At 44.9% G+C, this 21,929-nt stretch overlaps 1 protein-coding gene and 1 pseudogene across 4 annotated transcripts in view; one reads left to right on the plus strand and one right to left on the minus strand.

Moving 5' to 3' along the window:
• Positions 1-15,597: 15,597 nt before the first annotated feature.
• LOC140916552 (large ribosomal subunit protein eL28 pseudogene) lies at positions 15,598-16,015 on the minus strand (annotated as a pseudogene).
• Positions 16,016-17,788: 1,773 nt separating this feature from the next.
• The window catches only part of C8H1orf21 (chromosome 8 C1orf21 homolog), a 195,609-nt gene continuing 191,468 nt past the window's right edge, over positions 17,789-21,929 (plus strand). For all 4 annotated transcript variants that reach the window (XM_073356659.1, XM_073356657.1, XM_073356656.1 and 1 more), the window contains exon 1: positions 17,789-17,972. The gene's annotated coding sequence lies outside the window, so the exon portion shown is untranslated. The remainder of the gene's footprint in view (positions 17,973-21,929) is intronic.

Here is a 21,929-nt window from a genome sequence, read left to right on the forward strand (position 1 = left end):
CACTGTACACTTTAATTTCTGTTTAACTAACCTCCTCATTTTTGTGTAGTTCCCCTTTTTTGAAATTAAATGCCACAGTGTTGGGCCGCTGTGGTGTTTTTCCTGCCACAGGGCTATTAAATTTAATTATATATGGTCACTATTACTAAGCGGTCCAGCTATATTCACCTCTGGGACCATATCCTGTGCTCCACTTAGGACTAAATCAAGAATTGCCTCACCTCTGATGGGTTCCAGGACCAGCTGCTCCCAGAACCAGTCATTTAAGGTATCAAGAAACTTTATCTCTGCATCCCATCCTGAGGTGACATGTACCCAGTCAATATGGGGATAACTGAAAACCCCCATTATTATTATTATTGAGTTTTTTATTTTAATAGCCTCTGTAGTCTCCCTGAGCATTTCACAGTCACTATCACCATCCTGGTCAGGTAGTCAGTAATATATCCCCACCGCTATATTATTATTAGAGCATGGAATTTCTATTTATAGTACATGGTACAGTTTGATTAATTTATTATTTTTACTTCATTTGATTCTACGCTTTCTTTCGCATGCTACTCTCCCACCAGCACAACCTGTTCTGTCCTTCCAATATATTTTGTACCCTGGTATTACTGTATCCCACTGATTATCCTCATTCCACCAAGTTTCTGTGATGCCTATTATATCAATATCCTCATTTAATATGAGGCACTCTAGTTCATCCATTTTATTGTTTAGACTTCTAGCATTGGTATATAAGCACTTTAAAGACCTGTCTCCTTTTAGCTGTCTGCCATTACACAATGTAATTGAATGGGATTATTTTTTATTTGACTGTTTCTGATCAGATCCTGCCTGTATTTTATCATTTTCCATCCTCTCATCCTCACTAGGACATAGAGATTCTCTTTTAATAGATCCTCCCCTAAGGGATGGCCGAACCATGTGCTCCTCCGCACCTGTCTGCTTTCCCCCAGCCCTTAGTTTAAAAACTGCTCTATAACCTTTTTAATGTTAAGTGCCAGCAATCTGGTTCCATTTTGGTTTAGATGGAGCCCATCCTTCCTGTATAGGCTCCCCCTTTCCCAAAAGTTTCACCAATTCCTAATAAATCTAAACTCCTCCTCCCCACACCATCATCTCATCCACGCATGTCAGTAAAGGGCTTTTGGTAAGAAGCACTGAGGATGATATAGATGCCAAAGTTGATTTTTTTTTTAAAGAGACTTTATTATTTGTTTTAATTTTTCCACTGCCATTTTCCGCACTGCATTTAAAAAGAGTTTTCCCCTTGTTTATTTCATGTGCTAATTTTTGTTTTAAGATCGCTGGAGCAGTATTTCCTGTAAAACCAGTAACGACTGATTTATAATTTAACAATGCCGATCATGCTCCAGAAGTTGCAATACTCAGCACCAGCAATCAAGATCTTATCATAATCCTGTAATAGCAGTTCAATTAACATCACAGTCCTGTCGAGTAATTATATAACAGCTCCTATCTCCCACCACATCAGCCCAACCTTTTCCCAAATGATCAGGGAAAAAAATAAGGGCATTCTGCAGTGTGCTCAAAAGGGCTGTGATATCCAAAAGTGCCTAAAGGAGTTAGATGCCTAACTCTCATTACAATTCAATGGGATTTAGGTGCCCAACTGCTTTCAGCTCCTTTGGAACTCCCAGCCAAAGTTAACAAATCCAAGTTCTGGTGGATCAGAGAGGCATGAATTTCAAAGTTAAGGGCCCTTCACAGAGAATGCCCTGCCTGCAGTTCCTTCCCATTTAAACCAAGGGCTTTACACTCTGTTGATCACAACCGCAGCAATATCACACATAGACTATCACAGCAGGCCTGAAACCATTTTGCACTCTTTGGTCAAAACCAGAGCCTTGAACTCACAAATTGTATTGGCAGCTAGTGAAGACCCCAAAGCACTTGTGTAGGCTGCTGTCAGTTTTGCTCTGTCTGTAATATGGAATAAGGACCTCGGAATTTGGCCCAGTAACACTGATCTTTATTCTTATTTACACAGCACCTTAAGTGCCATAATTTAGCTGAGGACAGTCTATGGGGACTAGTTTGTAGCAGAATGCCAAATACAAAGAGGGTCATTGAAAAGTATACTTTAACAATCTGAAGAGTAAACAAAGGTCAAACCAAATTTGGGTAAACAGAGACTTTCATAAAACTCCCTGGGATATCTGTGGATGGCTTTTACGCACTCTGCTAATCCTCCAGGCATGCTCAATTTCTGTCCCTTGATCCCCACTTTGTGATTGGTTTCACCTACATATTTGGGTTGAAACTCAAATAAGAAAACATCAGAAATATAGAATTACTTAGCCCTAATCAATGTATATTCATTTATAGCTCATGTTACTTATTTCAGGCTGCTTTCTGTCCTCTGAACACATGGAGTTCTCACTGCAGTAAATGAGAGCAGTTTATTCTTCCAAGGGGACAACTTGACCCCATAAGATGCACTAGTTTTGTCAATTTACCATGCACTTTTAAAATTGCAGATTAACAATATTTCAGTGTTTTATAATTATTCTGAATGCAATGAGCAGGGCCAGATTGTACAAAACAAACATCCACTAATTTGTAATCATTTAAATATGAAAAGGTAGACTTTGATGTTAATGCTACAATAAGAAGAATCAGTAAGTTCATACTTCTGTTCCTATATTGTTTGTCTAGCAGAAGAGTAGTCCCAAACAGCAGTTCATTGATTTACAGTATAAGAGTCACTTTAGCAAGTTAGCCATGTTGTAACATTTTTTTTACATGACATCTTTAGATTTTGCAGTGCAGGGAAGATCTATGGGAGAAAATAAAATACAAATCTACAGAGATTGTGGCTTTCTGTTGCCTGTCTTCATTATCGTACAGTACCAGCTCTCTCATGCCAACAAGCCTAATTCTGATTTTTCTATAAACCTTGGGGATGGAGGGAGGGTTTAATCATCTAAGTTGTCAGAATCCTTTCACAATGACTGTTATTCTCCAACATGAGATTGTGTTTACAAAGACCTTGGAGTATTGATGTATTTGTGAAAAGGGCCAACGTTTTAAAAATAATTTTTAGAGGAAAAACATTTTTGTTGAAGTTTATATTAACATTTCCAAAGCATTATTAAGATGCACTGTTCTATGGTAAGGTTGTCCTTACCATAGAACAGTGGTTCTCAACTAGGGATATGTATATGTGATGGGTTCGGTCACAGAGATCCCCTTGGGACTGTCACCTGATGTGCTGAAATTACCTCTGAGCCCATTTTCCCTGCCAGCTTGGGACTCAAGAATCATGCCGTGTTGAGCCAGACATGCTAGCAGGGTCTGGGCCATGCCCCCAAAGCTGCAGACTTTACCTAAAAACAGCTCAGCAGGTTACCTGTTTCCAGCACCCAGACACCCAGCTCCCAATGGGATCCAAACCCCAAATACATCCATTTCACTCTGTATAAAGCTTACACAGGGTAAATTCATAAATTGTTCGCCTTCTATATCACCAATAGAGAGATATGCACAGCTGTTTGCTCCCCCAGGTATTAATCACTTACTGTGGGCTTACTAATAAACCAAAGTGATTTTATTAAGTATAAAAAGTAGGATTTAAGTGGTTTCAAGTAATAACAGCCAGGACAAAGTAAGTCACAAAGCAAAATAAAACAAAACACACAAGTCTAAGCCCAATACATTAAGAAACTGATTACAGGTAATATCTCAGCATCAAAGATGTTCCAATAAACTTCTTTCACAGACTAGACTCCTTCCTAGTCTGGGCCCAATCCTTTCCCTGGTACAGTCTTTGTTAGATCCAGCAGATGTCTCAGGTGGTAAGCAGGGTTTTTCTCATGACTGGCAGCCCCCTTTGTCCTGCTCCACCCCCTTTTATAGCTTTGGCACAAGGCAGGAATCTTTTGTCTGTGCTTGTCCCCACCCCAGCCTCATCAATGGAAAAGTACAAGGATTAAGATGGATTCCAGCATCATGTGACATGGTCACATGTCTCCATTTTTCCTGAGTTAACCCACATGTACACAGGAAGGTTTGCAGATAAATAAACCATTTACAACCAATTGTCCGGGTCAATGGGAGCCATCAAGATTCTAAATCACCATTAATGGCCCATACTTTGCATAATTACAATAGGACCTCAGAGTTATACTTCATATTTCTAGCTTCAGATACAAGAATGATACATGCATACCAATAGGAGGAATATATTCAGTAGGTTATAACCTTTGTTATGATACCTTACAAGAGACCTTTTGCATAAAGCATATTCAGTTACATCATATTCACACTCATAAGCATTTTTCCATAAAACATATGGTGTGTAATGTCACAGTGTACATCTGCGGGTGCGCAGAGGTCTTCCAGGGGGTACATCAACTCATCTAGATATTTACCTAGTTTTACAACATGCTACATAAAATGCACTAGTGAAGTCCGTACAAACTAAAATTTCATACAAACAATGACTCGTTTTTGCTGTTCTACATACTATACACTGACATGTAAGTACAATATTTATAGTCCAATTATTTTATAATTATATGGTAAAAATGAGAAAGTACACATTTTTTCAGTAACAGTATGCTGTGACACTTTTGTATTTTTATGTCTGATTTTGTAAGCAAATTATTTTTAAGTGAGGTGAAACTTGGGGGTACGCAAGACAAATCAGACTCCTGAAAAGTGTCCTATAGTATGGAAAAGCTGAGAGCCACTGCCATAGAACAGTGTGTTTCAACCTGTGGTCCATAGACCCCTGGGGAGTCTACAGACTATGTCTAAGATTTCCAAAAGGGTCCATACCTTCATTTGAAATTTTTTAGGGGTCTACCTATGGAAAAAGGTTGAAAACCATTGGATTAGATCTTTAAACTGTGCCTGCCTGTAATCTGTGTGGTATTTTAATATTTCATAGCTATTAATTAGTGCTTTGGGGAAAATGTACAGTCAATTATTCTGTTAATCAAAGCAAATTGATCTATGACTTCTCTCATTCCTCTTGTTTCTGAAATGTGGGCATACATGAGAAAGCAAAGGAAACTGCCAGTATCCCTCACAATATGTATACACTATACATTTGTAGTGGGCCTTTAGGTCTGATCTACACATATATTTTGTTCTGGTATAACTATGTTATAGGGGATTGATTTTTAAAAAAAAACAAATACTGTGACGGGGCAAGGCCAGATGGCTATAGAAAGGTAGTGGGAGATAGATATATTAGCTCCAGGCTAAACAAATCCCTGGTACCAGGTTAAGTGAAATGGAAGCTGCTCCAGGTCAATTAAGACACCTGGGGCCAATTAAGAACTTTCCAGAAGGCAGGGAGAATGCTAGGTTGATTGGGACACCTGAAGCCAATCAGGGGCTGGCTGAAACTAGTTAAAAGCCTCGCAGTCAGTCAGGTGACTGTGGATGTCAGGAGCTGTGGAAGGAAGTTGTGCTGTTGGAGAGGCTAAGTAGTACACACCATATCAGGCACAAGGAAGGAGGCCCTGAGGTAAGGGTGAAGTGGAGTTTGAGGAAGTGAGGGCTGCTGTGGGGGAAGTAGCCCAGGGAATTGTACATGTCATGTTTCTAAAAGGTCAGCTACCATAGCTGATACTATTAGGGTCCCTGGGCTGGAGCCCAGAGTAGAAGGTGGGCCTGGGCTCCCCCCCACCCCACACCTTTGCCCCCTGATTAATCACTGAGACTGGGAGACAACAGAGACTGTGCAAGGAAGGATAACTTCTCCTGACCTCCCTTGCTAGCTTATGATGAAAGTGGCTCAGTAGACTGTGACCCTTGTCCCTAGAGAAAGAAGGGTTACGTGGAGGGTCACAGTGAGCCTCTGAGGCTAGCGAAATCCGCCAGGAAACGCGGGACCCACGGAGGCAAGGACAGAGCTTTGTCACAATACTTATAGTGATAGGGTTGCCAACCTTCTAATTGCAGAAAACCAAACACCCTTGCCCTGCCCAATGCCCCACCCCTTCTCTGAAGCCCCGCTCCCACTCACTGCACACCCCCTACTCCATTGCTCGCTCTTCCTCACCCTTGCTCATTTTCACTGGGCTGGGGCAGGGGGTTGTAGTATGGGAGAGGTGAGGGCTCTGGCTGAGGATGTGGGCTCTGGGGTGGGGCCGGGGATGAGGGGTTTGGAGTGCAGGAGGGGGATCCAGGCTAGGGGGTGGGACCAAGGGGTTTGGATTGTGGTAGGGGGCTTTGGGCTGAGGCAGGGAGTTGGGTGTGGGAGGGGGTACAGGATCTGGGTGGGGGTGGGGCCCCTGGGGTGGGGCCAGAAATGAGTGGTTCAGGATTCAGGAGGGGGCTCAGGGCTGGGGCAGAGGGTTGGGGTGCAGGGGGGCGGTGAGGGCTTGGGCTGGGGATGTGGGCTCTGGGGTGGGGCTGAAGCTTGGGGTGTGGGAAAGGGTACAGGCTCTGGCCTGGAGGTGTGGGCTCCGGGGTGGGGCCAGAAATGCTGGAGGGGGCTCAGGGCTGGGGTAGGGGGTTGGGGCATGGGCTCTGGGCAGCACTTACCTCAGGTGGCTCCCAGAAGCAGATGGCATGTCCCTCCGGCTCCTAGGTGAAGAGGTGGCCACATGGCTGTGCATGCTGCCCCTGGCTGCAGGTGCCGTCCCCGCAGCTCCCATTGGATGTGGTTCCCGGCCAATGGGAGCTGCAGAGGTGGTGCTTGGGGCAGAAGCAGCACGCAGAACCCTTGTGGCTGTCCCTCTGCCTAGGAGCTGCAGAAACATGCCAACCTCTTCTGGGAGCTGCATGGAGCTGGGCACAGAGCCTGCCAGTGCTGCCAAGTGGACTTTTAACAGCCTGGTCAGCGAGCCACCAGGGTCCCTTTTCGACCAGATGTTCCTCTATAGTGGTACAAATCTTAGTTTGGATGCAGTTATATCGTTATAAAGGTGCTTTATAGCAGTATAGCTCATTCCTCTTCCTTACAGGAATAAGCTACATCAGAATAAACACCTTTATTCTTATCATTCACACTAAGGATTGTAACAGTATAGCTATATCTGTAAAAATCACACCCCTAATTAAAATAGCTATGCTGGTACACAAACTGTGTTTAGACCAGGCCTAACAATAACTCAAAGCACGATTCCATGGTCCATAAGGTACCAAGTCAGGAAAGCATTTACGTTTAAACATGTGTTAAGTTTCCTTGAAGTTTAGTCCATACTTCAGTGTTGTGCTGCCTCTGGGCCTAAATGAGCTGAACTCCCACTGATTTCAAGAGGAGTTTTGTTTGATGAGGGCCTCTTGGTCCTGCACCATTAAGAACAATGGCAGATTTCTTCCCATTCACCTCACAAGAGGTAAGATATCACTCTTGCAGCACTTAGAGCCCCTGCAGCTTTACATGGGAGAAATTAAGTCTGGCATTCAACCTAGTCTACTTCCTACAGTACAAGACAGTAGGAAATTGCTTCTCTGCAGTTCCTGGAACAGCCATGCCATAGGTCTCTGTTTAATTATTCTGACCCAGGTCTATTAGCTAAGACTGTAGTGTGATCAGGATAGCGTGTAGCGTGGATAGGATACAGAAGGACCTAGACCAATTGGAAGATTGGGCCAAAAGGAATCTGATGAGGTTCAATAAGGATAAGTGCAGGGTCCTGCACTTAGGACAGAAGAACCCAATGCACAGCTACAGACTAGGGACCGAATGGCTAGGCAGCAGTTCTGCAGAAAAGGACCTAGGGGTGACAGTGGACGAGAAGCTGGATATGAGTCAGCAGTGTGCCCTTGTTGCCAAGAAGGCCAATGGCATTTTGGGATGTATAAGTAGGGGCATAGCGAGCAGATCGAGGGACGTGATCGTTCCCCTCTATTCGACATTGGTGAGGCCTCATCTGGAGTACTGTGTCCAGTTTTGGGCCCCACACTTCAAGAAGGATGTGGATAAATTGGAGAGAGTCCAGCGAAGGGCAACAAAAATGATTAGGGGACTGGAACACATGAGTTATGAGGAGAGGCTGAGGGAGCTGGGATTGTTTAGCCTGCAGAAGAGAAGAATGAGGGGGGATTTGATAGCTGCTTTCAACTACCTGAAAGGGGGTTCCAAAGAGGATGGCTCTAGACTGTTCTCAATGGTAGCAGATGACAGAACGAGGAGTAATGGTCTCAAGTTGCAGTGGGGGAGGTTTAGATTGGATATTAGGAAAAACTTTTTCACTAAGAGGGTGGTGAAACACTGGAATGCGTTACCTAGGGAGGTGGTAGAATCTCCTTCCTTAGAGGTTTTTAAGGTCAGGCTTGACAAAGCCCTGGCTGGGATTATTTAACTGGGAATTGGTCCTGCTTTGAGCAGGGGGTTGGACTTGATGACCTTCTGGGGTCCCTTCCAACCCTGATATTCTATGATTCTATGATTCTATGATCATGTGGCTTACCACTGTTGGAGGACAGAGCATCGCAGTGAATGGGTGGGGGGTAATGTTAGTGTTAAATATGTACATAACGCCATAACTTTGATCCACATTTTATCATTTTCCAATTTCCTCTAAAAGATGCACCAGATTCAGTACCTCAGCTCAGAAGTGACTACGAAAAGCCACCAAAATAGAGAATTAATTCCTTTCTGCTTTTAGAAAGGACAGTGAAGTGGTAATTGTACTAGTCCAGTCAACAAGCATTAAAAAACAAGCATGTGTGGGTGAGAACACTGATTTACATGTACATAATTTGTAGAAAGATTAGCTAGCTGCTCCAATAGCATCAGGATTTAAAAAAAAAGCAGAAGTTTGGTCTCGGAGACTAAACAAAATATGTTCAGTTTATGCTGCTCTTATATGGTCAGTAATATCTGAAACTATGTATAGCTATGTAGCAATCATATCTTATCCACCCTGCAAGTGCAAAATACCATTTAAAAAGGGTTAGTAATATGCACAAGACAGTGTAATCATCACCTTTTTGTAAAATGGAGCCCCCTTGGCTTTAGATTTGTCACTGCAGAGCAGAGAACGTTTGTTCTCTTGGAGTAGCTTCCCTGTTTTTATGTCTGTCCTTCTGAAACAAAGGACTTGTCTACACTTAAAATGCTGCACCGCTGCAGCTGCGCCACTATAGCACTTCAGCTAAACCACTACCTACTACGCTGATGGGAGGGCTTCTCCTGTCGGCATAGATAATCCATCTCCCTGAGAGGCTGTAGCTATGTTGACCAGAAAATTCTCTGGGCAACCTAGTGCAATCTACATTAGGGGTTAGGTCAGTTGAACTGTGTCATGCAGGGGTGTAGTGACCTAATTTCCTAGTGTAGATCAAGCCTTATTTCCAAAGCAGAGAAAAATAAGGAGGTTGCCAGAAAAAGGAATGAAGAAATAATCTTTAACGGGAAGCTATTAAGGAGCTGAGTCCTAAAATTTTACTTGCCTAAACATTTTTTATAGTTTCATAGGAAAAACTCTGGGGTTTAAGTTTGTGCTTTTGTTATTACAGCAGAGAAATAAGACACAAGCTAACTACTGGCCTGGTCTACACTAGAAAGTTTGGTCAAGCCAGCTACATTGTTCAGGGGTGTGAAAAATTCATACCCCTGAAAGACTTAGTTAACCCGTTGTAAACTCCAGCATAAATAGTGCTAGGTCAATGGAAGAATTCTTCTGTCAACCTAGTTAACACCTTTCAGAGAGGTGGACTTACTACAGCAATGGAAGAACCTCTTCTGTTGCTGTAGTAAGTTTCCACACAAAAACAGTGCAGCTGCAACTGTGCCATTATAGCATTTCTAGTGTAGACATACCCATTGTGTTTCTACAGCCTAAGGTGGCACTGTGGCTTGTATTTATTTTCCTAGCTCTGCAATAGCAGTTCACTAAAGTACTATAGCTAAATTTTTCAAAGGAACCTCAACCCAGCCTCCAAAGTGCTGTGCGAATACCAGCATTTGTACTTGAAGATGACACCCAAGGACGCTTGCCCTGGTGAGAGTGTGCCCTGTGTACATTAAAATGTTTTTCTATGCAGATTTGAAGCATGTCATCAGTTCCACTCAACACCATAGTTCCCCTGGGCATCACGTCATGGCATTGCAGGGGTCTTTGCCTCTAGTGCCCCCTATTGATTATCTCTTTGGCCCTGCACTGGCCTGTTTCTGACCACAACTAAGCCATCTGACTAAGCCATGTCTAGTCCAACAGACCCCCTTTCAGAGTAAAAAAAAGTCCAAATGTCCTAATAAGAGCTCTTTTTCACCCCTCCAAGGCTACTCTTCATCCCTTTTTCTAGGCTCCTCAGCTCCACCCTGGGCTCAACAATCATTGTATTGAGTCTTATGCCTCTTTCTTGGTGCTAGTAGAGGAACTTTAGCCTCACTCTCTGCTCTGGATTTGAGCCCAGGGACCCTGTGTTATGCAGCTAGATTTGCTCCTTCAGACATACTGCTGTTTCCTTGGGTCACTTCCTACCTCCAAGCTCCTTGCGCTGTTTTCTGGTAGCCTATGGTTAATACAGCCTCTCCTTTGGTTCCCAGGCTTCTCCCTTAGTCCTCCCAGCTCCCTGTTCCTCCCCTGGAATACTAGCCCATAGGGCTGGCTGCCTCACCGGGCCAGAGTCTTGCCCTTCCAAGGCCCATCACAGGGACTAACTCTAGCCGTACAGCCTTTCCCAGAGAGAGGGAACTCTATTTCTCCTCTCTTCTAAGTCTCCTTTGTTTGACTGAGTTCACCTGTCTCTCTATGTAGTCCACCCTGAACCTTTCACAGCTGGGGTCCTATTGTCATTAAATCTCCAGATCAAGATCAGCGGGGGGCAGGAGGGGGGATAGCTCCTATGTCACAGGCAAGTCTGAGCCCAACTCCCATTAAAGGGCCAGATAGTCTATGACAGGGCCCTTCTGCAGTAAAACTCGCAGATAGTCTCATGGAGAGTTTTTTCCCTAAGAACTCACCATCTTCACAGAGATCCCCTTTCCCCTCACATTGCCCTGTTGCGTGGGAGTAGGGTTTGCCACCCTTCTGCATAAAAGGCCATGAGGCCTGCCCCCTAATTGCCTGATCAGAATGCAAGGCCATCCACAAGGAAGCTCTGTGCCTCTGTCCAGGTTCTGGCCCCTGGCAGTTCAGTGCCACTGGCTTTGGCTTTCGCTGGGGGATTCTAGAGAAAGATAATACAGCTTGGGCCATGTTTGTCATCTGTTCTGACTAAACTCCATGGGTCTGGAGAAGGAAGAAAGTGCATCCGCATTGGCTCTGTTCACAGGGCTGTCCCCAGGAGAGTGTGGGGCCCAGGACAAATCAGATCCCGACGGCTTGGGGGCCCTGCTCTGCATCGGCAGCTGGGCCAGCAGGGCGGATCTGACTTGGTGCTGAGCTGCCTGCTGCTGCTGGCAGTTGCCGGCGCCTATCGCGGGGCTATTGTTGGCCATAGTGCCATGGCGGCTCAGGGCTCTGGCCGGGGCAGGGGACTCACCGCACTGAAATGCAAGTGTCAGAGCCCTGGTTGCGTGGGACAGCAGCCCGGACCCTGGTCGCAGGGAGACAGCAGAGCCCTGGTCATGCAGGACGGCAGCTGGGATCCTGGGCACGAGGCAGCAGCTGGGACCCTGAGCACGGGGCTGTCAGCCGGAAGCCCAGGAGTGCTGCAGCACCCCCCGCACCTCTAGTTCCCGTGCCTATGTCTTCCAGGAACAACCGCACTGGCCAATCGCACCAGCCCGCGGGGCCCCCCAAAGCATGGGGCCTGGAGCAGTCACCCCAATTTGCCCTATCAAGGGATGGCTCTGTCTATCCAGGCCAGCCCACCCCTCACTCCAGCACATTCAGTCCTCCCACCATTCACACACTGTGGACCCTGGATACAGAGAACACCCTCTGCAGGGTCCAGGACTCTGGAGATGGCACTGTAGAAGTGGCTGAGCTTCCTTTCTTCATGGGGGGGGGGGCGGGGGGGAGATCTGCATGTGAAGGGGTTCCGTGAAGTCACAGATCTTGGTGGGACAATCTGGGCCTCTATCTTTTGTGCACAGAATTGCCTTGTAAGTGAGCAAACAGCACACACAGATGCTGGTGCATGCAAAATCAGAGACCAGAGGCCGATGTGATCCCACTGTGGAGCTGCTTTTATCACGAATGCACAAACCTAGCTGCCTTGGCACACTGTAAGACACAGTATGAATGAAGTAGTTAAAAACCAAAGTGCCAATGTTAATTTCAATTTCATTTTAAAAAGTCAAGAGAAGAGGACAAATCAATTAGTGGGAACATATTTTCAGAAGATACTATAAAAACTGCACAATTATTTTACATGATCCTTTTAAATTACTTTGCATGGAACAAAAAAGTAGGAAGGGTGTGTTTTTAGAATCAACTTTACTACTGTTTAATGGATGGTTATTGAGGCTTTTCATTTTTAATTAAGGATCCACTCTTAATTAAATCATCTCTTTCAGCATCCTGTGATGTGACTATTTCAAGATTTCAGTATCTTATAAGCAGAATATACTGTGTAGTCAGTCTGCAGCATTCAGATGCCTCTGGGTTAGAGGTTTCAGAGTGGTAGCCATGTTAGTCTGTATCAGCAAAAAAAACCAAGGAGTACTTGTGACACCTTAGAAACTAACAAATTTATTTGGGCATAAGCTTTCGTGGGCTAAAACTCACTTCATTGGATGCATGCAGTGGAAAATACAGTAGGAAGATATATATACACAGAGAACATGAAAAAATGGGTGTTGCCATACACACTGTAAAGAGACCAATTAATTGAGATGGGCTATTATCAGCAGGAGAAAAAAAACCTTTTGTAGTGATAATCAGGATGACCCATTTCAAACAGTTGACAGGAAGGTGTGAGTAACGGTGGGGGTGGGGAAATTAGCATGGGGAAATAGTTTTTACTTTGTGTAATGACCTATCCACTGCCAGTCTTTATTCAAGCCTAATTTAATGGTGTCCAGTTTGCAAATTAATTCCAATTCTGCAGTTTCTCATTGGAGTCTGTATTTGAAGTTTTTGTTGGAGAATTGTGACTTTTAGGTCTGAAATTGAGTGACCAGGGAGGTTGAAGTGTTCTCCGACTGGTTTTTGAATGTTATAATTCTTGATGTCTGATTTGTGTCCATTTATTTTTTTGCGTAGAGATTGTCCAGTTTGGCCAATGTACATGGCAGAGGGGCATTGTTGGCACATGATGGCATCAATCACATTGGTAGATGTGCAGGTGAACGAGCCTCTTATGGTGTGGCTGATGTGATTAGGTAAGTAAAAATATATTATTATGCCATCTAACTATTACCTATCACCAGTGATTTATTTGTGAAATTCCTAGAGGGAGGAAGCCGCATAAAAATGTCTCAAAGCTGTGGACCGAGGTAAATAATGTGTCATAATAAATGTAGCAAACAATAATGCAAAGCACAAAATATATGCAGAAAGAAGTGGAGGAAATACAGTCCTCTTGTGGGCTAGAAAGTTACTCAACACCTAGAGCCATGGGATAGATAGTTTAGAGGGGTGGGAGCCTGGAGGAGGATTTTTTTTTTGGCTTCCCCCTCTTACAACTAAAGCACTACCTGTCCCTGTCAAGATGACTCCTTTTCAACACAAGCTTCTCTATGCATAAATGTGGGGATGCATTTATTCCTCAAATAGCAGCCCTGTGCCTCCCTTGCCAATCCTGTCTCAGAAGGAGACAATCTCTCTCTCTCCCTCCCTTCTGGATGATTCATTCACCGTGCAGACAGTGCTGATAGAGAGGAGACAGGCTTGTTTGTAATGCCTGAACTGGGTAGTAGCCAGAGGCAGTTCCATCAGCACAGCTGTGCCTTTGCTGCCTGTTATCCAGGTCAGGCTGCGTGTGCCAGTCAGTCACTCAGTCTGTCTTGTCTCTCCCACCACAAGCAGTGACTAAGCAGAGAAAGGTTCTCTCCCCAGCCCTTTTAGTGTGTGAGTGATTGAGAAACCAATCAGTCTCTTTCCATGACATCCTGAGTGTCTGGCTGAGCAGAGTGATATCCCCTTCCTGTTCTCAGCTGTTCTTCCCTTCTAACCCAGGGATGGAAGTGAGCAGGATCAGGTCACGTTGCTGTTCCAGTGCTTCTCTGGTGGTCCCCAGCAGTTTCTGTAGAATTTGTTGTAATTTAAAAATCACTGAATCCGTAGCCCTTCTTGCTGCAAAGAAAACCCTCCAAGTGTGAATCAATGCCATTTAGTCTTGTTGGGCCTGTTTACATTAGGCAAGTGCACCACTGCAGGGACAGTAATTACATTAAATTGCTGGTTGTACTGCTTGTATGTGCAGCAACTCAGGTTTTGGAAAACCCATATTGGCATGTCTGTGCTCAGTGCACTCTATACACCATTATTCTATCAGGGAGTGCAGCACTCTGGAAGGAACCTGGGAGGATTGGTTGTATAGGTGCAACTACAATGCCTGTGACTTCCTGTCCACACTGCAGGGGAAAAACAATACACTGTCGCGGCTGAATATGAGCTAATGATTTTCTCTGTGGTGATGCAACTAATCAATGGTTCTAACATATTTACTGCTCTGTGAGGTATGTTGAAGGTATTACACCCTACATTTGATAGCAATTACTTTTTGCCTATTATAGATGGGCCTATATGTCTATAAAAGTTCTGTTTAAATCTGAGCGTCATGAATTGCCCCTTTCATCTCAATAGAACCTTGATTCTGAAACATAACAGTGCCATTTCCCCATCTAAGCTATTTACAGAGAACCAATCACTGTAGTATATAAGCGCTGAACATAGTCAACTAAGAGAGGGTAAGAACTCTGATTTCCCTTTTCTGACAGGTTTCAGAGTAACAGCCGTGTTAGTCTGTATTCGCAAAAAGAAAAGGAGTACTTGTGGCACCTTAGAGACTAACCAATTTATTAGAGCATAAGCTTTCGTGAGCTACAGCTCACTTCATCAGATGCATATCGTGGAAACTGCAGCAGACTTTATATATACACAGAGAATATGAACCAATACCTCCTCCCACCCCACTGTCCTGCTGGTAATAGCTTATCTAAAGTGATCATCAGGTGGGCCATTTCCAGCACAAATCCAGGTTTTCTCACCCTCTACCCCCCCACACAAATTCACTCTCCTCTATCACCAGCAGGAGAGTGAATTTGTGGGGGGGGGTGGAGGGTGAGAAAACCTGGATTTGTGCTGGAAATGGCCCACCTGATGATCACTTTAGATAAGCTATTACCAGCAGGACAGTGGGGTGGGAGGAGGTATTGGTTCATATTCTCTGTGTATATATAAAGTCTGCTGCAGTTTCCACGATATGCATCTGATGAAGTGAGCTGTAGCTCACGAAAGCTTATGCTCTAATAAATTGGTTAGTCTCTAAGGTGCCACAAGTACTCCTTTCCCTTTTCTGGAGATTCATCATTTGGATTTTGCTTGATGTTTCATGTGTTGTTTTTTTTAATGTAATCTCTATCACCCCTCCTATTGCTGGCTGGCTTTTGCAAATGTAAAAAAGTGGGTTTTGCATTGGACTGTAAAAATGGTTAAATCAGAGTGCACTCGCCAAAAGAGCATTCCACTATGTAGGACCTCCCACCAGATATGCATTGCTTCTAGCTCCTGACAGCCTCCCCCGGTTTGAATCCTTTATTGGGACATGCTAGCCATTCATGCTGTCTTGGTAGCCCAGGTTCTCTTCTTCTTCACCACCACCGGCTTCTGGCTCTGCAGGGCGCTCATGCACAGATCCTTGCGGAAGCTGTTCTTGTGGATGATGTGACGCAGGCTGTTGAGCGTAGCCTGGGCGTTCTTGTTAATGGCCGTCTTCTCATAGGACGTGGCTGGCTTGCGCTGGACTGCCCGTTTCTTCAGCTCCACCACAATCCCCTTCCCGTCTGCCATGAGCTTCACGCCGACCGTCTTGCGATGGATCAGCCTGTTGTAGTGGAAGGAGTTTCTGGCCTTCAGGTTGTTCGGCTCGGTGCTGTAGGTTGCTTTGTTCTGCTTGAGGAGGAAGTTGGAGCTGTTGCGAACGATCATCCACTGCAGATGGGCCAACATCGTCCTGCTCTCGCGGCCGCTGCCGGAAATGGATAGTGGGCAAATGGAGTATCTCTGTCCCTGATGATCACAGTTGTCTCAGGGAGGAAAGGTTGCAAATGACAAGGCAGTCATTGAAGTAACCTGGTTCAGGCCCATTATAAGAGCTTTAAAGACTATGACAAGGACTGTGAATTGGTCCTGGTATCTGATGGGGTAGAGGGCACAGCACACTCATGTGTTCCTTAAAGTTTACCCCACTCAGGAAGAGGACAACTGCATGTAGAAATTTCATCACTTTCAGAGAGTTTTGACATCTGAAGATTAAAAGCACTGAGAATTATTAATAGTAATTCACTGCTGATCATTTTAGTAGCAACGTCCAGCTGACATGTTCTCCTTCCTCTAATTTCGTTATTATCCAGTTACAAAGGCGAAGAAGCATTATTTGTCCATTACTGCAATGTTTATATTTCATGATCACCAAAACACCTTCCACAGAGATCAAGGCCTCAGTGTGCTAGGCCAGTGGTTCTCAACCAGGGATACGTGTAGCCCTGAGGGCAAGCAGATGTCTTCCATGAGGTACATCAACTCATCTAGATATTTGCCTAGTTTTACAACAGGCTATAGAAAAAGCACTAGCCAACTCAGTACAAACTACAATTTCATACAGACAATGACTTGTTTATACTGCTCTATATACTATGTATATAATATACATGTAAGTATGATATTTATATCCCAATCAATTTATTTTATAATTATATGGTAAAAATGAGAAAGTAAGCAATTTTTCAATCGTAGTGTTCTGTGACATTTTTGTATTTTTATGTCTGATTTTGTAAGCAAGTCATTTTAAAGTGAGTTGAAACTTCAGGTATGCAAGACAAATCAGACTCCTGAAAGGGGTACAGTAGTCTGGAAAGCTGGAAAGCCACTGTGTTAGGCACTGTACATATATATATATAATAAGAGAGGCCCTCCCTTGAAAAGTTTACAGTTGAAGGAGACAAAACAGACAAAGGGTGAGAAGGAAATCACAGGCACAGAGAGATGAAGTGACTTGCCCAAGGTCACCCAACAGAGCAGGGAATAAATCCCCAGTCTCAGCAGCATTGGAACAATTTTTATAGTGGGGGTACTGAAAGCCATTGAACAAAACTGTAAACCCCATATATGATAGAAACCACTTAAAGTCAGGGGCTGCTACTGCACTCCCAGTGCCCCTCATTCCAGCACCCCATCTCTTGAGTCCTAATTCAGTGCCCTAGTCACTGGACCACACTGCCTTTCAGGTCGTTTAATCTCTTTGCAGCTAGCGTTAAGATTGGTGCTCACTGTATGCTTTCCAGAGTCCCCTCTAGTTTGAAGCATCCCAGACACTGGGGCTCCTTCCATTCCCCTTGGGAGATCATGCCACAGCCTCGTCCATCTGCCCCCGTCGGGACGTTCTTCTGGAACGTTCTCGGCCTTTGTTCCTAGTTCACCCCATTCCCCCTTGGGCTGCCTCAGGGCACAGCCAGGGTCGGAGGCATGAGGAGATACTGGGCGGGAACGGAGGGAGCCAGGGAGAGGGGAAGGAGGCAAAAGGGCAGCAAGCAAGAGAAGAAGGGGGGAGCCAGCACATTTCCCCCCGTTTCGCTCTCCCACTCTGCCCTCCACCTCCCCATCCTCCCTTCTCCTTCAGCCAGGCCTCTGCCTGCCCCTTCCCTCTCCCTCCATCCCTATATCTTAATTCCCTCTCTCTGCCCGCCCCTGCCTGGCCGGGCGGAGCTCGCCCCCTCTATCCCGCCCCTTCCCCGCTCGGTCCCTCCCCCTGCTGCCCGGAGAGGCCGCTCCGCTCCGCTGCCGCCTCCGGGAGCGCCCCACGGAGCCGTCTCCCGGAGTTGGAGCCGCTCGTCTCCCGGCCCGGCCCTCCCGCTGCCCTGGGACTGGGGGACCTGCTTGAGCCGACCCGGCAGGAGGCGGAGGGGCTTGGCGGCCCCTGAGGTGAGTGTTGCCCCGTCTCCCCATTCCCCTGCGTCGGGAGCTAGTTGCGGCGAAGCCTCCCCCGGGAGCCTGGCGGGGAGGCCCGCCGGGTGGGGAGCGGGAAGGCGCTGGAGCGGCCGCCGGGTGCCGAGCGGTTGGGGAAGGGGGCAGAGATGCTGCCTCCGCCGCCTCCTGCAGCCCCTCGGAGGCCTGGCCATCGCATTTGCCGCTGCCCTTTGCGAGCTGAAGCGGTGGAACCCGCCCACTTCCCCAAGCCGAGTTTCCAGGACAAATCCGCTCCCTGCAGCTGCCTGTGGGTGCGGGAGCTGGGGGATCCCCCTTTGCCTCATCCTCCCCCCAAAGGCTGACCTATTCATGTGCTTATTTGTGTGCCTCAGATTCCTCTTCCTTCCATGTATTATTCATGTCCTTGCTAGGTAGGCTGGCTGGTTATTGTACGTGGAATAGATTTCATTCCTCCTCTGCAGTTCGCAAAGTGCCCCTGCTCCAGAGAGAGGATTCAGGGGTTTGGGTGTTCCCATCCTCTGCATTTTCCTGGTTTTGTGTTCGTTTTTAACCTAGATTGCTTTACAACCCATTCTTAAAGGAGCTAGCTGGCCATAACATATGCAGCAGAAGTGGACATTAATATCTAAAGTAAGACACTAATGTTGTGTGGATTTTTCTCAGATTACAGGAGTTAGACAATATAAATAACTGGCTGGAGATTTCTTATCCTCATAAGGAATGGATGTCCAGGGAGAGGCCCTACATAAAATATCATTTTTAGTGTTTAACAGAATATGCATTGCAATATCCAACGGCTGTAACGTAGCCAGCACTTACACCATCACTGACTTAACTGTAGATGTCAGACTGTGCTTACCCTGATGTGATGTCAGACTCCTAATAATAATATACATTGCAATGGTGAGTTTAGCGCTGGCTAATGATTTTGGAGACAGTTTTCTGTTCATTTGTAGAGTGGGATCAACATGGACAGAAGTAGTGCAGCCTCTCCCTTATTCCCCCCATAGAGTTGGTTCTGCTAGAGAGGCAGAGAAGGCAGTTCCCTTGGGGCAACAAAATATTAGGGGCAGCAGAGTAATCGGTAACTATCTGCATGGGTGACTGCAGGCTGGTAGGAGTGAATATTTGTCAGTTTGCCTGGGGCAGAGCTACAGGTAGCTACATTTCCTTTGGAGCCCCAACAATAGTTAAACGGATCACCTATACAGGTTAGAGCAGTGGTTCTCAACCCATGGGCTGCTTGTGGCCCAATCAGCATATAGCTGCAGCCTGTGTGACATCCTCTGGGCCACACAGGTAGTATATATATTACGTGGATGCAGCCCACATAACACATAGAGAGCTGCATATGTTGTCCATGATGGTAAATAGGTTGAGAACCACTGGGTTAGAGGGTAGTTTGCTTATGTCTGTCCAGTGCTTTGCTTCTCTGCTGAGGCAGCCAATAAGGGTGTCAGTCATGATGATGGCTTTTGTTATGTGAATGTTTGTGCATTAGAAAGTAGACTGAGTCAAACAGCTGGATTTTTGCGTAGAGACTGTCCGGTTTGGCCAATGTACATGGCAGAGGGGCATTGCTGGAACATGATGGCATATATCACATTGCTAGATGTGCAGGTGAACGAGCCCCTGATGGCGTGGCTAATGTGATTAGGTCCTATGATGGTGTCACTTGAATAAATATGTGGACAGAGTTGGCATCGTGCTTTATTGCAAGGATAGGTTCCTGGGTTGGTGTGAAAAAATAGATTGACAGAGCCAGAAGAGTACCCAGAAGTCACCTACTACAGGACAGGCCCAACAAAGAAAATAACAGAATGCCACTAGCTCTCACCTTCAGCCCCCAACTAAAACCTCTCCAGCGCATCATCAAAGATTTACAACCTATCCTGAAAAATGATCCCTCACTCTCACAGTTCTTGGGAGACAGACCAGTCCTCGCTTACAGACAGCCCCCCAACCTGAAGCAAACCAGCAACCACACAACAAAAACACTAACCCAGGAACCTATCCTTGCAAAAGAATAAATGGACACAAATCTGACATCAGGAATCATAACATTCAAAAACCGGTAGGAGAACACTTCAACCTCTCTGGCCACTCAGTAAAAGACTTAAGGGTGGCAATTTTGCAACAGAAAAGCTTCAAAAACAGACTCCAATGAGCAACTGCTGAGCTTGAATTAATATGCAAACTAGATACCACAAACTTGGGTTTGAATAGAGACTGGGAGTGGCTGGGTTATTACACATATTGAATCTATTTCCCCATATTAAGTATCCTCACACCTTCTTGTCAACTGTCTAAATGGGCCATCTTGATTATCACTACAAAAGTTTTTTTCTCCTGCTGATAATAGCTCATCTTAATTAATTAGCCTCTTATAGTTTGTATGGCAACTTCCACCTTCTCTGTATGTGTATATATATCTTCTTACTATATGTTCCATTCTATGCATCCGATGAAGCGGGCTGTAGCCCACGAAAGCTTATGCTCTAATAAATTTGTTAGTCTCTAAGGTGCCACAAGTACTCCTGTTCTTTTTTGGGGTAACGAGAAGCCCAGAGCACTATAGCCTTGCTATTGCACTTTCTTGTGTTAGGGGACCCCAAATTATGTTCGTTGCTTTCGGTTTTGGTGTTTGTTTTAATTAATACTTCATTATGATATTAAAAAAAACAAAACACCTTTCCACTGCTGTGCCACTGATGGAACAGCATTTAAACATAGAGTATATCTTGGGAGGTATTTACTGTGTCTGTTTATTTCCAAAAGGCACAGACATGGATGAAAAGTGTCAGAAATGGCAGTCATGCTCATTCTGGGGTGAGAAAGCCAAAGGAATTTTGCATTGGTATGGTTAAAGCTGTAATTTACAGCTGTGATGTCAAACACATGAATGATACATTTTTAGCTGACATGATGTGTAAATTATGGATTTTGTTTTTATATGTGCAATCATTTATTTTGAAAATCATTGTTGTATAGTTGACTTCATATTATAGTTGGAACAAGATACAACAGGATGTGCTTTTATTGTGCAATAATGTTCAGTGGTTGAAAACATTCTGCTTTATCTTGTGCCTTACAGTGTATACTGGGTGTGAGGTTATTACACAGGATCTGCACACCGTGTCATATTTTGTACACTACATAGTTATGAAAGCATTTACGTGGTGCTAAGATTTTGCTTTTGTTCTGTGTAATATCACTATGTGTTGCATACTGAATTTAAAATAATGGTGTTACTAAAAGTGAGCAACTTCTGTATATCTTTCCTAAAGAGAGAGAGAGAGAGAGCGAGCAGCTTAGTTGTTCAAGTCTAATGTAGTTTGTTGTGCAATCACACTAACAAAGGTTGATGCGATTGTTCAACTTTAGGTAAACAAATTCAGTACAACACAATAGATTAGAATTAATATTAATACACTTGAGGCGTGTGCTGTACTTTATCTTATTGTTGAAAATACTTTACAAAAACATGTTTAAAAGGACATTGTTGCATATTCAAGATCATATTTAGAACAAACTTCTATGCCTTTATCATTCTGTAGTATTACTGATTATATATATTTCAGTAGCACTGAATGTGTTGGCACTGTCCACGCTCCCAGGTAGAGTTAGTGCCCGCTCCAAAGGCCCCAACCGTGTAAGCTATTGCATGTGAGCAGATCCCTGAAATTGTGTAGAGTCTGATTGACTTGAGTGGGGCTCCATGTGGGCACATACTGATCACAGTGCAGGATCAGGGCCTAAGAAGATAAGCATCATACAATCAAAGGTGTGGTTTTGTTTAAAATTAATATACATCAGCTGTATCTGGCAACCCCTCAACATTATGAATTGGCCAGTTTCTTGTAGTTGTTGCAGAAGCAGTGGGGTTGGAGAAGCTATTTGAAGGAGTGGTCTTATGGAACAGTTTAGGGAGGAAGGTCCATACCTGGGAGC

The sequence above is a fragment of the Lepidochelys kempii genome, chromosome 8, assembly GCF_965140285.1.
Source record: "Lepidochelys kempii isolate rLepKem1 chromosome 8, rLepKem1.hap1, whole genome shotgun sequence".
Classification (NCBI taxonomy): Eukaryota; Metazoa; Chordata; order Testudines; family Cheloniidae; genus Lepidochelys; species Lepidochelys kempii.